The sequence below is a fragment of the Lynx rufus genome, unplaced genomic scaffold (genome assembly GCF_022079265.1).
Source record: "Lynx rufus isolate CCGP_SWC_20201006 ecotype Redwood Valley unplaced genomic scaffold, mLynRuf1.p SCAF_27, whole genome shotgun sequence".
In the NCBI taxonomy this organism is placed as follows: Eukaryota; Metazoa; Chordata; class Mammalia; order Carnivora; family Felidae; genus Lynx; species Lynx rufus.
Genome location: NW_025814842.1, coordinates 3635029 through 3649393, shown reverse-complemented (window position 1 = coordinate 3649393; position 14365 = coordinate 3635029). Strand labels below are relative to the sequence as shown.

The 14365-nt window shown below is 57.4% G+C and overlaps 1 protein-coding gene across 1 annotated transcript in view; it reads right to left on the bottom strand.

The window, feature by feature from the left end:
* The window catches only part of FOXK1 (forkhead box K1), a 65129-nt gene that overhangs the window by 18301 nt on the left and 32463 nt on the right, over positions 1 to 14365 (bottom strand).

Sequence of the window (14365 nt, the reverse complement as noted above, 5' to 3'; positions counted from 1 at the left end):
GGTCACCGTTCACACGGCGAGCTGACACACAGACGCCCACGCTGCGGCTGCGAGACGCTACGAAGTGTGACGGAAGTGGCAGGGCCCCCTCCCCAGGCAGGCGGGAGCCTCACGGAGAAACGGGACCGCGGGCCGGACTCTGGGCCCTGGTTCTCCTGCGGGCAGGTGACTGGGCGCAAGCAAACCCAGCCTCGCGCATCCCAGTCAAACCCCGCGCGCGCCCGCGCGCGTGTGTGTCACAGGAACCCAGGGCGGCCTCCTTCCGAGAAACGTCTGCCTTTAAAATGCAGACATCACTCATCCAGCGCGCCCTCTGCCTTCTGGACGGACGGGCCCTCAACAAGTCACAAACAGAAGCGAAGACCCACAGGGCCAAAGGAGAGCAGGCCGCCCGCACACCCCCGCGGCAGCCTCGCCGGTGGCAACGGCTTAGAAAAGGCTCTTTGGGAAAAGTGGGGGGTGCGGCGGGGGGGCTGGAGGCGGCACACGTGAGCTCCCACCCCCGACGCGCGCGCCGCAGTCTCAGCAAGGCGCTCCCATCGCGCCAAGCGAGTCACAGCTCGGGCGCGGGTCGGGGTCGCCCACCGCCAGCCGGCTGCCGGCCCCCTCCTGCCGTACTTCCGACTCGGTACCGGTGTTTACCCAGCAAATACACCTCCAAACTGCCATGGACGCGGCCGACGCCCCCTTTTCCTCTCAGTCAAGTAGTTTTTAAAAAGCGAGATTTAAGAACAGGTCAACGTAGGTCCTGAGACCACGCGAGGCCGCGAACGGGCCCGCTGCGAGCCCACAGGTACTCCTGAGCCTTGCAGCGGGAGGACGGCTTCTCGTGAAACGACTCGGCGACGTAGGCAGGCATCTGCTCCGACGGCCAAGCTGCCTGCGCCTCACGGGGAGACCGGCAGCAAACCGGCCTGACCGGCCAGGGCCCATTCTTCCAGAGACACCTGAGCGCAGGGGCTGGGCGTCTCGGCCAAGGTGGGGGAGACCCCGCAGCCAGGCCGCAGACTCCGAGGCTCTGACCCACAGGCGCCAGGTCTGTATTTCCGAACCTAAAACCAGAACGAGGGGATTCTGACGCGGTTTCCTGCTCCCGGGCTGACTGTGGGGGATGCGGTCCAAACGCCAGCACGTCAGGGTGGGGGTGGGGGCGGTCTGTCCCGTCACGTCAACATCGCCCCCGCGGTTCTGCCTAAGGCCACCCTCGGCCATTTCAAAATATTCTGTAATCTTCTCCTTGCAAAAGCCACGGTTTGAACCGTTTGATGTCGCTTCCACGTCCCTTAGCTCTCCCACAACCCAACAGACGTTTCCTTCGTCGGTATTTTGGCCAGGAAGGTACGTCACGCATTTTCCTATGACGATGAGGCCCGTGGTGTCTCCAGACCTGGAGGCCTGTCGGCTTCTGAGGGCACAGAGCCCACATCCTTCCCAGCTCATGCCCGAGGGTGGGCCGCCGTCCCCGAAACAGAGGGGGGAGGAAGGAGCTGGAACCGGGGACGTGGCCGAGGGCTCCACACGCGCACACCCCTGTCCTGCAGGGTTGGCAACGGAAGCGATGATGAGGAACGTTTGCAGACAGCTTCTCCGTCCTCTCCTGTCCCTTCCTTCGGCAGCTGCACATCCTCACAGCGAGGGGCTGCCACCCGCCAGCAGGGCGCGCGGACGGAGTTCCGTGCCCCGCGCTGCGAAAGCCCCCACGCTAACAGGAGATCAGAGCGAGATCAGAGTGTACTAGAGTCGTCCAGGCAGCCAGAGGGAGGATGTGGCTTTGGCCCATGACAGAGGTCACAAGGCAGAGGGCGATGTCAGAAACAGGGCTTCGGGTGAACACAAGAGCTGGGGGTGCGGGATCCCTGGACCCGGAACAGGAAAGCCAGGCTCCGGGGAAAAGCCAGGCTCCGGGCGGGAGGGTCTGGCCCGGGGCTACATCACTGCAGGACCAGAGGGCGAGTCTCAGCAGGTGATGGAGGCGCCCAGGGAGGGCACCGGTTCCGGTCCGGTCCAGGAGAGGTGTCGGGTGGTGGGCTGACATGCAGGGGGCCAACGCGAAGGAAGAGGGTGATTTAGGGCCTCACCTCACCTCCAGGGAGCTCAGTGCCCTAACCTCTACGGGGTTCGGTGTTCTTGGCTAACAAAAGCGGACGCTTCGAATAGAAGAGATGATCTCTTAGGCACTTTCCAGTTCAAAAAGCAAAGATTCCAGATAACAACACGCACACGGGTGGACTTCTCAGTAAAACAAAACGCAACATTTTGTGGGCCAGGGATTTCGGTCAGCAAATTCGTAGCAAGATCGAACACCATCCAGAACTGATTCAAACAGGGCAATTTCCTACTGGAAGAGTCTTTTCCAATTAGGGTTTAACAATAAACATTTTCGTATTATTTGCTGTAACAGCTATTTCCAAAGCAGCTCCTGACTCACTCTTCCAAAAATTATCCCGAGGCAGACTGTCTCCTACCTGGGAGAAACACCAGGAAGCTACATAATTTTAAACAGACATCTCCCCAGGGTGCTCCCGGGTTCGCCAATTACTTCTCTCCCTACAAAACTTTCATTCTGGGTTAGGGCCCTAGTTGGAGTTTTAATGAGCATGTTTTGTAATTAAAGCTATTCTCTTGGAGCTGTTTCCCTTTCGGTCTCACCCCAACCATACGCTGCACACCTGCCTTCAGTGCCCGGGACCCCGACTGCAGGTAAGCCTGTGTGTCTAGAACTCACTAGAAATCACCGCCCCGGCCTGCAGCACAGCTCTGCCAGGGAAGCGCCTACCTGGGAGGGCCAGCCCCTCAGATCTCCGCATAGCGTCCTTGTCCTGATGGACAGAGACAAAGTGGGTGGGTGGCGGCCTAGGGCTGGGGGAGGGGTGGGGCGGGGGAGCTGGCTTGCAGGGGTGGTATTGATTATGGCAGGAGCTGCCCACCAGACTAAAAACCACCGAACTGGACAATTTAAGTGGGTTAGTTGCGTGCTATGTGAATTGTATCTCATTTGAGCTCTTCTGAAAAAATGTTCTTGCCCTCAAGCCCTCATGCTTGGGGTCCGCCCCAGGCTTGCAAAGGTCCTGGGGCCATCTGGACGCCAAAGGCTCCTGGGTGAGGCCTTGGTTCCCCGGAAGCGGCCCTATTCAGCATCAGGTCAAAGATCACAGCACGGAAGTCTGGCTCTGCTGCTGCTCAAGCTCGAATGAGCCTAAGTGATTTGGGGGGCCCGGGGCGCTGACTTGCCCTCACTTCCGCCTGGGCCTTAAGTGGGAATCCCACTGCCTGCCCTAACAGCCAGGAAACTGTTGCAGATAAAAATGGCTCATTTAATCCTTACCGATACAAATATAAGTACCATGGTCTTCATTTTAGACCCAAGAAATAATCAGAAAGAGGAGGAAGTACAGGCGAAAACTTCCAGAAAAGGTTTTTTTTTTTTTTTAATTTTTTTAAAGGCAATAGAGATTTCATCTCCAGAGCTGTTACTGCCCCCACTCCCCGGGCCCGCCTCTCGCCCCACCGCGTCCCCGCAGAGAGGGTGACCCACAGAAACACTCCTGGGCATCTCACAACGAGCAGGCAAGGACATCCCACGCTGAAAACGAATGACTGAAATTCTGCACGCCAACCAGGGCACCCCCAACCTTTCTCACATCCCCCAGCAGATGGCACAGGGGGCAGACCCGGCGTCTGTGGCCCTCGTGAAGCCCGTCGGACAAGGGACCTGCCAGCCGACCACCCCGGCACTCGCGACAGTGGTCAGCGGTCAGCGTGAGCACCTCGCTCTAAACGCGGACAGGGAAGGACAGACATCTGGGAAGCATCTGCAACAGGAAGCCGGGGACCAGACAACTGGGGGGCCCAGAGGAAGCAGATAACTCAGGAGCAGAGGGGAAGGCAGGCCACCTGTGTCTCCCAGCTGCCCAAGGGCTGAGGGCCCCCAAAGGCACCTCCTGGACAACCAGACGTACACAGAAAATAAATCTTGGCAAGGAAGGCTGGATGAGACGGGACGTCACCTCCTGAAAAGACGAAGAAAACTGGTGGCTCGGGCCGGGAGGTTCACATCTGGACAAGACCCACTCCTCAGAGAAGCCCTTTCAGGAAGCTACGGGGAGGAAGGCTCCGGATCCCACAACACAGACCGTGGCCTTCGAACCTCACCTTGCTTCCCGGCCATCACAGAACCCAGAGCTTGCTACAGGGCAGCTGGGGACGGCCCCAAGCTTAATTCCGAACACAGGCGCTGTTTCACCAGCAGGAAGTGAGGACACGAACGTCAGAAGCTGGAGGCTGCGCGCCTTCCCCCGCGGCAGCGGACAGCGGGCCCCGTGCGACGGAGCCTGCCGCCGTGACCGGACACGTGGGGACGTGCCGCGTCAGTGTCCGCGGGGACGCCCAACGTACGGGCTGCAGCACTGGGAAGGGCCCAGGCTTTCTCGCCGGGCCAGAGAATGGGGAACCGGGCTGCTGAGCCTCGAGCTTCGGGGGCCCCGGGAAGGAGCAGACAGGCCCACGCCTGATACCAGTAACTGAAAGAGCCATTTTCCAGGATGAAACCTGGCACCGGAGACCCCTGCCGTGGTTCCTGGACGCGGACAGGACCCCGAGCAAGCAGCCGGGGCGCCTACCGGGCTTCTGCGGAAACTGCAGCCCAACAAGCCACAAACCCGGCCGGCAAGGTGTGACCTTCCCACCCCGCCCTGCATCAGGTGGGACGGGCCACTAGGAAGCGCATCAGCTCCCGGGCCCGCTGCAGACGAGGCCAGGGAGGCTGGTGGGCAGAGATCCTTCCAGAATGCAGACGGAGGGATGGGCCCTGTGGGGCACAGGCTTGGAAAACGTCCGTGACCAGTGAGTGGGTTTCCTGCTCTTCTCTTTCCCAAATAAGAGCTGGGATCACCTGCCCCTGCTTCTGCTGGGCTCAGCATTGCAGCGGGACCACCTGGAGTGCCCTGACAGAGGGACGCGCTTGTCACCAGAGATCCTGGACTTTACGGGCTGCAGTCACCGAGGGGGGCTTGGGGCTGCCTCCTGTAACGATGGGGAGGAGTGTTTTTATGTTGGAAGAAGGGACACAAGCATGTGGGTGGTCAAAAGGCGGACTATGACAGCGACAGCCAGTCCCCTGGACACACGTCCTCTCTTGCTCTTACGGTGAACTAGCTGGACAGCTGTGCACATTCTCTGCCTCTCCTGCAACCAAGGGACCGTGCTGGTCAGTGGGATGTGAAGACTTAGGCCCTGAAGAGGAATAGTGTCGCCACTTCTTTCTTTCCCCTTGGCCACAATGCCAGTGTGATGGCAGGAGCTGCAGCAGCCATAATGGGCCATAAAATAAATGGACATCGGGTAATAAGACAACATAATGGAAAAGAGCTTGGAGCTGCTGTGTCAGCTTAGATTAAGACTGTTACGTGCAAAAAATAACCAGCTTCACCCTGGGTTTTTTTTCAATGTTTAGTTTTGAGAGAGAGAGAGAGAGAGAGCACAAGCAGGGGAAGGGCAGAGAGAGAGAGAGAGCACAAGCACGGGAAGGGCAGAGAGAGAGAGAGAAAGAGAGAGAGAGAGAGAAAGAGAGAGAGAGAATCTGAAGCAGGCTCCGGCTCTGACCTGTCAATACTGAGCCTAACGCAGGGCTCGAACCCAAGAGCCCAGAGATCATGACCAGGGCTGAGGTCGGATGCTTAACTGACTGAGCCACCCAGGTGCCCCAATGTAAGTTTAATTTTAAACTAGCCTATTTATTCACTCTTTTAAAAAGTAATTTTTAAGAGATTTTATTAAAATATTTAAGTTTATTTACTTTGAGAGACATAGAGAGAGAACGAGTGAGCATGGGGTAGGGGCAGAGAGAGAGGGAGAGAGAGAATCCCCAGCAGACTTTGCACTCAGAGCCTGATGTGGGGCTCAAATTCACAAACCATGAGATCATGACCTGAGCTGAAGTCAGATGCTTAACGGACTGAGCCACCCAGGCGCCCCAGCTTCACCCTGGTTTTTTGACCTTAGTTAAAAAAAACAAAACCACACCCTAACTCTGAACAGCTAAAGAGCTCTCTAATAGGAACCACTGTGCAAACCATGCTGTGTACTCATGGACGAACGTCACGCGGCCATTTAAAAGGACGCTTTTCATCACTGCGCACCTCTGGGCAAATCTCGAATGCATCCGCCTGTTTTCCCCATTGAGGAGAACGGGGTAACTACAGAAAATCCTTCGTAGGGTTCTTTGGAGTATTAAGCAGAACGGTCCAAGCGCCCACAAAGCACTGGCCCATTGTGAGACGCGGTGATAAGTCAAAGCGCAGAGACCAGCGGCTCAGAGTGGTGGCGAAAGGTGTGGGATCCGAAATCAGACAGGCCTGGGTTGAGAGTGGACTGCGGGGATGGCGTCGGAGGGCCGGGGAGGTCTCCGCGCAGCGGCAGCCCGGACGCAGGAACGACACCGAGCGCGAGGCCCGGCACGCGGCCAGCCGCACGGCATGTAGGTGGTGGTGCTATCAGAAGGGCCGGCCGAGAGGGGAAGCAGCAGCCCTGGGTGGGGGCGGCCTCCCAGGACCCCCCCCTTCCCCGCCGCCCGGTTTCGAATTTTCCTTCGGTGTTACCGTGTCCTTTCAGAAATGAGACGTTCCAGAATCTGGGGGTGGAGGGAAAGTAATGCTTGATAACTAGTCCTTCGGGATGTTGCGAGGTGTGACGGGTCTTCTGGAAAACTCACGGGGGGCCGACCCCGGCCCAGGTCTGCTGTGCGGTCTGGCTCCGGGGGCGGGGGTGGGGGGGAAGGTGGACACACGGCCGGGCCTCGAGGTCTGAAGGGGAGGCCGGGAGGCCGGCCCCTCCCTTCCCGCCCTGCCCCAGTGCCGCGGTGCCGGCAGACGCGATGAGACAACGCTCACGGGGTGGGTGGCCGCGGTCCGCGGCGGTCCCCACGTGCCTCGGTCTGCAGTGACACCAGAGGAGCTGGATCGTTGGAGAAAAACAAGACCGTTCGGGAAACGGTTTTGAGACACTTTTACGTACAAAATCCCCAAATCAAAGGATTCTGGCAATCTTTTTGCAACCTAAAACATCTGTTTTTCCTAAAAACGAAGCACATTTTGCTAGAATACCCAGAAGCGCAGAAGGGAGGCTGTGGGACACCCTCGTGGCTAAGCTGGGGCCGTCGGTGGGGGCTGCAGAGCACAGGCGGGTCGGCAGGGCAGGAGCGACAGGGCAAGCCCGGGCCAGGAAAAGCAAAGGGGAGCCGATGGCCGAGGCCGCGGGAAGGCGGGAGGACCGCGGTCCCTGACCGGGCGCCGGCTCTCTAAGGCCCCCGACGCAGCGCCCAGAACTCCAAGCCCGACCCCCCGTGTTCAGTCTTGGTCCCTCTTCCACGAATCGGGGCTGCAGTCTCCACTCTGCACCAGCCTGCCCCACCTTCGAAGTGACCCCTCAGCCTTGCTTTCCTGGGCTGGCCCGGCCACACGGCTGTGCCCTTGGCCAGCTGCTCCCGGGGAAACAGGTGGCTACCGACCCGGCTCCGATCCGGGTCCGTCTGCGCAGCAACAACGCGGGTGTGGGAATGAAATACGGCGGATTTAAGAATTCTGGTTTAGAAGGAGCTTTGTTTTCTTCTTTGTTTTCTTCTTCTTTATATGTTTTCCTATGATCTGTATTTTTTTAAAATAAGGACGATATATTTTTATAATCAGGTCAAAAAAAATCTACTTTTATAGGGAAAAAAAGAAAAAAAAGATAGGATATTTAAGCCCCTGGGGTAAATCAAAAACGCAGTAACAAATGCAGCCAAAGGCCTGGTCAAAGCCAGGGCTCCTTGGTACAAATGGAGGCTCAGCCCCCATGTGAGGAGCCCCCCGAGGAGAGAAGGGGCAGGGGACCCCCGAACTAGACGGGAGCCCCTGGAGGCCCACCCTCGCCTCGCACGTCCCGCCAGGTGGGCTCACGGCAGTCCCGGGGACCCCCTGCAGGAGGCGGCTAGGGAGGCCCACCTGGGGTTCATTTCACCCACCCTTCTGGGCAACGACATCCTGCTCCCTGGAGACCCCTAGCAAATCGGGACGGGTTCTCTGGCATCACTCGGAGGATTCCCGCTCACTTCTTCGACAGTGTGACTTGAAGAGTGTGTGGCCATGTGTACAGGGTCACTCGGCTGAGGCCCACTGAGTCATCCGGGAGGGCGAGGGCCCCAGGATCCGCGCTCTCAGCGGGCGCCCCCCGGGGGAATCTTACTGCCGGGGAAGCCTGGTGCTCAGGCGTGTTTGGGAAACTACCTAAGACCCCAGTGAATGCAAGCTGAGGGGCCAGGCATGCCTGCTCTGTCCCCTGGCCCCAGGGGAAGCCCACGAAGCGACCCACCCCCACGTGGCCATTTCTATCGCGCCACAGAGAAGGGGCCTTAGACACAGACCTGCCGGCAGCGGAGGTTCAGGGTCCCTGGGGGAGGACCCCGGCCATCTTCTCAGGGGCATTCTTAGCCCTTGGTGGGGATGTGTGGGATTTAACACAAATCAGAAAAATCACCGTGTAAGGCGAGCTCCCAAGCTTTATAGTTTGGAAAATCAACGGGACAGAAAGTCCAATATACCTCCCAGACCTGCCTAAAAATCACCAAAGACCCTCCAGCTGGGTGAATGGAGGGGCCACAAAGGTCAGAACTAGCACCTCCACTGTCCTGGCTTCTTAAAGGTCAGTGCCAGACCGAAGAGGCCGCGGAGGGGCCGTCCCGTGCCGCAGACCACAGGACCGGGCCGCACGCACGGCAGTCACGGAAACAGCACCGCGGCTTCCTGGGGGCGACGCGGGACACAACAGGGCTGTGAGCACGAGCACTTCGAGTTCCCTCTTCCCTTTCCCTCCACGCGGATCCAAAGAAACGATTCCAGGAAGTTTAAGTGGCTTGACCTACGGATCTTACAACGCAGCCACAGTATCTCCACGTCACCACTCTTTCCCGGGGGCCCATGTTCTTCCAGATTCTGTCCCCTCGGTACCCGTGCCCGGCTCAGGGCTGCTCACCGCCCCGCAAGCTCCTTCGGGCAGGTGCCCGCACCGCGGCCGGTCTGCTCTCCTGGCACACACAGAGCACACACCTGTCAGAGCGCACGACAGGTTCCCCACGATGTATTTCTGGAATCGAAAGTCCATCAAGAGGTAAAGGTGTATAAGGCAGAGACAGGAGAAGAGAATTCTCATCGGGGCGCCGCACGAACCACAACATGGAGGGCAGCAGCTACATCTCGGCCCCGGTGGAGTCGCTGAACCACAGGGAAAGGACTAGAATTTTCTGGTCCTAGATTAACGTCGCAATGATATGGACAACACACCTTCACTGTGCTTGGTGGAGTCAACTGGCGAAAGAATCAGACGAGGTTCGGGGCAGCGGAGGGCCATCGCTTCACCCCCGGCCGAGGGACTGGGGCCGCCCCAATCCGCACGCACACTTTCCCGAGAGAGTCAGGTGGATATGGCAGTGCTCGCGGCGGCCCCGAGTCCTCTGGCCAGGATGCCACGGAGATGGGGGGAGGGGGGAAGTCTGCACAGCCACCAGCACCTGCCTGACCTATACCCATGTGACCCAGGGACGCACGCCCGAGGGCCCTCTGTACGCACAGCGTCTCCGCTGCTGGAGCACAGGGCACTTGTGCAGGAAAGTGAGGACCCCCGGGAGGCCCAGCAAAGCATCATAAATCACCAAAAAGTAAGTAATCATCACACTTACGCTTTGAAATGCTTTTCAGAGAGCACCAGTAACACCCCCTCCTCGGGTCACGGACCCCCACCCCACGGGGCACGACATCCGGGTGACATTCAGAGTTTAGGATCAGTCGGGTAGGACACTGCCAGCCGCTGGGATGCTGCCGAAGGAGAGACGTTCTGCGTGAGAATAATGTGAAAAATCAAAGGTCTTTTGCCTAAGGCTTAACTAGCATGAAGTTCCCTAATGATACGATAACAGTTAAAACAGCGTGCCAGGTATCGGCACGTTGAAGGCTCTAAACACGTTAACGGCCCAAACACCCTGCTTTCCTGGACACTTTAGTTTTATTTAAATCTGCGTATTTTGAGAATATTACAAAAAAGCCGCCGCGTTATCATTGCCCCCCCCCCCAACAGAACAGAGGAGCAAAGGGAGAGATCCCGGGCCGCAGCCGCCGTCGAGCTGTGGAAGGAAGGGGAGGAGAGACCGACAACGGGGCAGAAATCAACTCTGTGTGTTTATTTTCTGGATTCTGGAAACTCAAAAAGGCCCAAGTTCAGTTTTGTTAAACTTGGCAGAGGAAATGCCTTCAGAAGCTGCAGGCAGAGCTGGGAGGGCCGGCCAGAACGGCGTCACCACCACGACCGCCCGAACGGAAGGTCTGTAGCAAGGCCCGTCCTTCCGCAGAGAAGCGTGAGTTCGCCCAGAACAGGGCCGTCCCAGGCAAACCCGCGAGGCCCCGTGCCCCCGCCTCCCACTGGCAACCCTGTCCCAGTCGAAAGTGATGTTTCAAGGCCTTCCCTTCTGGTCCCGTCCCCAAGGACAACAGCAGAGCTCAAGAGGAGCCTGAAAACATAACTCCAAGTTCGCCTCCACCGAGAGCAAAGAGTCTGCGCCGGGCTTTTATTTTTTTAAAGTGCCATTTGTCAAAACACCACAGGGAGAGCAGAGCGCCCAGGTGCCCGAATGCTGTGACAAATCACGTCCTTGCTCTATCGAGGCCCAGCTCAGCTTACTTTCCTAATTTGGAAAACGCAACAGGCGCAAACCGAAACCTGCACGGAGCTGTGAGGGAGGGACCGTGGGGCGTGTGCGGCTCTGCCCCTGCTATCTGGGAACCGCGCTGGCGTCCGGCCACTTTCCCGGGGAACTGAAGGCCTGTGACAGGGCCCGGGAAGCGCTCACGGTTGGCAGACGGGGCGCTCTGCGCCGACGTCCGAGCCCGGGTGGAGTCTGCTCCCAGCCCCGCGCCCCGCAGCCCGCAGCACGGGACGGGGTGCGCTGGCACCCGGCCGCCTGGCCCCCAGGGACAGGGAAGGCGCTCTCCTGCTCTCCTGCGGTGACACCCCGCTGATACCTTACAGAGCAGCACCCTCTAGTTGACCTACGGGGCCCCTGCAAGCTTGCTTCTGTCCTCTGCTGTGGCAAGAGGGACACGGGGTGGCGACCTCTGGGTGTTCCTGTGAGCAGAGCTGAGGACTGTCACCCTCAAGTGGCAGCCCCCAGCCTCCAGCGGCCTTAAACGGAGCCCAGTCACAGAAGGAGCCCGCACGGGCAAAGCTGGTGCAGGAGGTTCCGCGGGGGCGGCAGGGGGAAGGGTTGTGCTGGGTGGGGGTGCGCACGACGGCCGCCCGGGCAGGTTTCTCCCGGGGAAAGTGCAGAAGGCGGGGCGCCCACTTCCCTTATTCCTCCCCCCAACTTTTTCCTCCGTGCCCAGGCTCCGCCTAAAAGCCTCTATTTCCCAGCCATCTCCACAGTGGGGGATGACCAACGAAAAGTGAGCGGAACCTCATGGGCAGGCCATGCAGAAAGTCCCCGAAGAGGAGGACACACAGCTACCGAGTGAGCACTAAGTGCCCATCATCTCTTCCTCCACTTCTCGCCTAGGACAAAACTGTGATGACCGGTGTACCAGCAACCACCCTGGACAAGGAGGTCACTTGAAAATGAAAGCCTCTTGCTAAGAATGGTGAGACAGAAAAACAGAAGCAGCCTTGATATGTGCTGAGCCCAGCCCGGGCCTCGACTGCAGTCTGTGACGGAGGCAGCAGAACTACCCTGAAAACACACACACACACACACACACACACACACACACACACACACAGCAAAGCACCAACCTCTCATCCTCTGCACATCCTTTATACAAAACAAAACTGCTTGGCTTTAGAAAGGAAAAGAAGCCAGGGCTTTCTGCTGAAGAAAAGACTGAACTATTGTCCACACAGCAGACCCCAGGAGGGTGGGCCACGTTTCAAAAGCAGTTTACTGCACAGCACGGCTCTGGTGAACACACCAGGAGCTCCTTTTGCAACACCATTATCATCTGGGCTCACACAAATTAAGAAGCCAAAATGCCAAGGGCCCTTGAAAACCTAAGAAGCAGAAAGACACAAGGTCACTTAAATTTCTTAAAAATTAAAGATAATTATTTTGAATGATTATCTGCCCGAAAGAGAGAAGGGGAGGAAGAGCATGCTTCCCGAATTCCTACAAGCACCCACTCTTTACGCCGTAGCCATGGCGACCCTGCCATGGCAACCAGGAAGCTTGTCTGCAGAGAGCAGGGGCACATCTAGGGACACCAGACAGGGAGGTTCAGGCCCACCCGGCACAGCACGGCACAAGCTTTATCTTCGCGTTCAGTATGCTTCTGACCAGCGACATTATTCAAAGGTGGTCCTGGAAAGAAGTCAGCTTGGCACATTCAAAAATAAACAAAGCGAAACAGCTTTGAGAAGACGAACTAGGCCCACGTTTTCAGGCGTCTGCCGACCAACAGGCTCTCCTACATTTACTGCGTTCACCTCTCGGGGGTGGGGGGCGGGCAGCACCCACGTCCTGCAGGAACGGGGGCCACGGCCAGTGCCGGCTGGCGCTTCCAAGCACCAGACACGAACTCCCACGGCACCATTTAAGACAGGCCCACCGCTGTCGTCCTCGTCGGGACAGATGAGGGAACCGGGCTTAGGGTCACCAGGGTGAAAAGCAGCGGGCGCGGAGGGCACCTGGGGGTTCCTGACGCAGACTGCCGTGCTTTTGACCGCACACCTCCAACAGAGAGCGCCGCGCACAAGGCTTCAGGACAAGACGCTGGCGTTTTGGGGGCTGGACCCAAACCCAGCAGAGAATGGAGAAGGAGCAGGGACACGGTGGGGGGCTGGGCAAGGGGGGCCGCCTTGCCCTCCTGGCTTTCCTGGGGGCCAGTCGTGGCTGCGTAACATTCTTGTAGATCATGCTCCTGAGAGAAAGCCCACTGGAAACCCCCCACGATGTACACGAGAGCTTACTCGCCGCGTAACAAGTGAGCCCTGCCTGTCTCTGTGGCGGCAAAGTCAGCCACGCCCAGCATCATAGCAGGACCCCCACTCACCTGGCACCATCACCAGTGGGGGCTCCGGACAGCCCCCTGGCCAAGATGTGGAACACCCGTTCACAGAACACTTCTTTAACTAAGGAAATGCTGCCAACAAGCATCAGAAATGCAGGAGAGGATCTGGGCAGCACCCTGGAGACATTCTAGACAAGAGAGTGTGGATGGTTCCCGGGGCAGCAACACCTGGGAAGGCAGCAGGGGAAGGAACAGCAAACATTCACTGAGACACCCCCCCCCCACCCAGTTCCCTCAAGTACTCGGGGCAGGACACGACCCCTGCCTCCGGGCGGGCGGTGCGAGCACAGGACGTGGGGCAGGACCCCCCGGGTGCAGGGCAGCCACTCTGGGGCATGGCAGGGGGTGCTGTGCCTGGCGACTGAAGGACACAGGCTGCCCTGAAATTTAAGAAGCCCAATTGTGAAATGAAAGCAATATGGACGTCTCCTGTTTCCCCTATTAAAAAAAATTTTTTTTTAATTTTTTATTAAAATTTATTTATTTTTTACTTTACATCCATGTTAGTTAGCATGTGGTGCAACAATGATTTCAGGAGTAGATTCCTTAACGCCCCTTAGCCAGTTGGCCCATCCCCGCCCCCCAACCCCTCCAGGAACCCTCTGTTTGTTCTCCATATTTAAGAGTCTCTTCTGTTTTGTCCCCCTCCCTGGTTTTATATTATTTTTGTTTCCCTTCCCTTATGTTCCTCTGTTTTGTCTCTTAAAGTCCTCATATGAGTGAAGTTGTATGATTTTTGTCTTTCTCTGACTGACTCATTTCACTTAGCATGATACCCTCCAGCTCCATCCACGTGGTTGGAAATGGCAAGATTTCATTCTTTTTGATGGCCAAGTAATACTCCATTGTATATATATGCCACATCTTCTTTATCCGTTCACCCATCGATGGACATTTGGGCTCTTTCCATACTTTGGCTATTGTCGATAGTGCTGCCATAAACATCGGGGTGCATGTGCCCCTTCGAAACAGCACACCTGTATCCTGTGGATAAGTGCCCAATAGTGCAATTACTGAGTCACAGGGTAGTTCTATTTTTAGTTTTTTGAGGACCCTCCATACTGTTTTCCAGAGTGGCTGCACCAGCTTGCATTCCCACCAGCAGTGCAAAAGACATTCTCTTTCTCTGCATCCTCGCCAACATCTGTCGTTGCCGGAGTTGTTAACTTTAGCCATTCTGATTGGTGTGAGGTGGTATTCATTGTGGTTTTGATTTGTATTTCCCTGATGATGAGTGATGTTGAGCATCTTTTCATGTGCCTGTTGGCCATCTGGATGTCTTCTTT